Below are 3,209 nucleotides of genomic sequence, written 5' to 3'. Positions count from 1 at the left end.
TCCGGTGTGAGGCAGAGGCATCTTGACTTTCTGGGGCTTGGAGATGCGAGATAAGTCTTCAGACTGCACACTGTCTTCAGGAGGTGCAGTTGCCAGTGGCTTCGCTCTTGAGATTTTTGGTGAGGGGGCAGGCTTTCAAGCTTTAGGCTTCTTCATCTTCTTTGTCTTCGGCGCTGCAGGAGCTTCTTCTGATTCAGCGTCAGCTGCAGGCTCATTCACTGCAGTCCCTTGAACTCAGATGCGGGTGATGAGGCCTTCAAGGTTGTGGAAAGGACCGATGACATTGGGTTCTGCATCTCGTGTGCCATCTGCCCTTGGTGCTGAGGGACCAGGGTTGAAGTCTAACCCCAAAGTCTTCTTGTTCTGCTTCGCTGAGTTCTGGGTAAACTGGAAGTTGCGCTTGACAGATTGTCGTCATGACACCATAGTAGTGACGATGGGTGTGCATCAGCTGGCTGTGGCCCACGGACCATGCAGGGATAGAAGCCTTGAGCAATGGCTTCATCTCTGGACCTGGGTAGAAGATTCTTGTATTGGATGTCTCCCCACGGTCTCTTGATGGAATTTTTCTCAGCATATTCTTGGGTTACAAATCGGTATTTGAACCATTGTTCTGCCCAATATCTTCGAATCCATTAGATTCGGGTCTTGCGTTGATTGTAATCCTCTTCAAGATCTGTCTTGTACAGTTCTGAGAGTTCATCTGGCAGATCTCTGGATGTTTCTCCACGACGCTTTCTGCCACCCTTCCTTGCTGCTTTCTCTGAAGCCATAAACTTTAACTTGAAAGGCTTCAACACGTTCAAAGGCTTCAAAGGTTTTCGCTTGCTGGACCAACAGGAACTGGCTTCGGGAGAATTAATGTGATGATGTAAGAATTCTGCAAATGAATGCAGACTATGAGAACCAAAGGATTCTCCCATGGACATGTACCTGTGACAGCATTAAGGTGCGAGGGAAGGGGAAGAGGTCATATGCATTCTCAGAAGATTTTGAAGATAAATCAGTTTAGAAGACATTGACCTCATTTTGCGAAGACATTCACTCATAGATAAGGAGTTGGTTCCAGATTTGTACGAATCCATAGATCAGTACAAGTGAGGAATCTAACTACTTTGTGAAGCATAAGTGAATATACTAGGCATGTTATGAGATGCAGTATGAGAGAGATCTAACTTGTGTGAATAGAAACTGCTTGTGGTAGAAAGTGACAAATCCATAGGATCAACGGTGTTGTAAAAAGGAAGTTTTATTTACCACACTAAGAACTGCTAGACGAAGTGGAAGATGAGGCCGAGCAGTTCGATCTTCCGTGCCCTAACTTGGCGACGGAGGACACCTACGGCGACGGCGGAGAGGACGATGTCCGCGGTCGGCCTGAAGACGGCGTCAGAGAGGTCGCGGCAGCGAAGCGCTTCGTCGCCGGCGTCGTCGAGGGCTAGCAGTGGCGCTAGGGTTCGTGCGAGAGTGGAAGAAGAGATAATGACCGCTTTGAAGTGTGTATTTATAGGTACATGGGCGGCACTGCGCTATTACACAGGTGCCCCTGGCGATTCGCATCTGAGGAACACGTGTCCATTATGCGGAATTTTGGGGTTTGTTCCACATCCCCCGCACGCCTTGATTGTCGGGTGGTCGTTCCTACTTCATGTGGAGGAATGAGCATTCAAAACGGACTTAATGGTTGTCTCTGTATCTTCTGCTGACAAGGACGCAGAGAAGACATTCGACAGTTTCAATAGAATGCATATGATTTGGAGAGATAGAATTTGAGATAGAAAGCATAGAGAGGTTAGGGTCCGATCACATTCACTTAGTTCAAAAGATTCAACAATGAAGACATAGCTATAAGTGAATGCTGTAGAGGAAAGAACACTAATATATATATATATATATATATCTATATAATCAACATAGTGAAGATAATCATGAAGATATGTTGAGATCGAAGCCAAACCAAATGTGAAGACATTGCAAGGTAACGCCATGAGTGAAACACTTCAAAATAGAACATTTGGTGGTGGCGTTACCCACTGTATAGGAAGTATTAGACCCAGACACGGCGCACAATTATCGTGGCGCTCCGAAGTCAAATTCCACATTAATGTATTCACACTTAGAATGTATGTCTTCATTGATTGAAGATATACTTTACTTCGTGTGTTGCACATCTTAGTCATCAATATGCATAAGGGTTAGGATGTGTGCCTGATCATAGGACATTTGAGGATTCCGGGATATTTAGCTCACACCGTAACTTGCAAAATCTCTTCTCATCCAAGGGTTTGGTGAAGATATCTGTCAATTGCTCTTCAGTGTTGACGTGTATGATATCAATATCTTCCTTCACAACATGATCTCTGAGAAAGTGATGACGAATTTCAATGTGCTTTGTCTTCGAGTGCTGAACTAGGTTGTTGGCGATCTTGATGGCGCTTTCGTTGTCGCAGTAAAGTGGCACTTGCTTCAGATGAATGCCATAGTCCTTGAGTGTTTGCTTCATCCACAGAAGCTGAGCACAGCAAGATCCAGCAGCAATGTATTCAGATTCAGCAGTGGAGAGAGATACACAGTTCTGCTTCTTTGAAGACCAACATACAAGTGATCGTCCCAGAAAGTGACATGTGCCTGATGTAGACTTGCGATCAACTTTGTCACCAGCATAATCAGCATCCGAGAATCCAACCAGATCAAACTCTGAGCCCTTTGGATACCATAATCCTAGAGTTGGGGTGTGAGCCAAATATCGAAGAATTCGCTTCACAGCTAAGTGATGCGACTCCTTTGGTGCCGCTTGAAATCGAGCACACATGCAAACACTAAGCATAATATCTGGCCTAGATGCACATAGATAAAGTAAAGAACCAATCATGGAGCGGTATACCTTTTGATCGAACTCTTTACCATTGTCGTCGGGACCCAGATGATGTTTGGCTGGCATTGGTGTTGTGAAGCCTTTGCAGTCTTGCATACCGAACTTCTTCAGGCAATCTTTGAGATACTTCTCTTGAGATATGAAGATGCTATTGCGTTGTAGTCGTATTTGAAGACCGAGGAAGAACTTCAGCTCTCCCATCATGGACATCTGATATTGCTCTTGCATCATATATCCAAACTCTTCACTGTACTTCTGATTGGTGCAGCCGAAGATAATGTCATCCACATATATTTGGCACACAAACAGTTCACCATCATATGTCTTCGCGAAG

This window comes from Triticum urartu, chromosome 2A (genome assembly GCF_056163025.1).
Source record: "Triticum urartu cultivar PI428250 chromosome 2A, HENAU_Tu73, whole genome shotgun sequence".
Classification (NCBI taxonomy): Eukaryota; Viridiplantae; Streptophyta; class Magnoliopsida; order Poales; family Poaceae; genus Triticum; species Triticum urartu.
The sequence above is the reverse complement of the archived record's forward strand: the minus strand, read 5'-3'. Positions refer to the sequence as shown.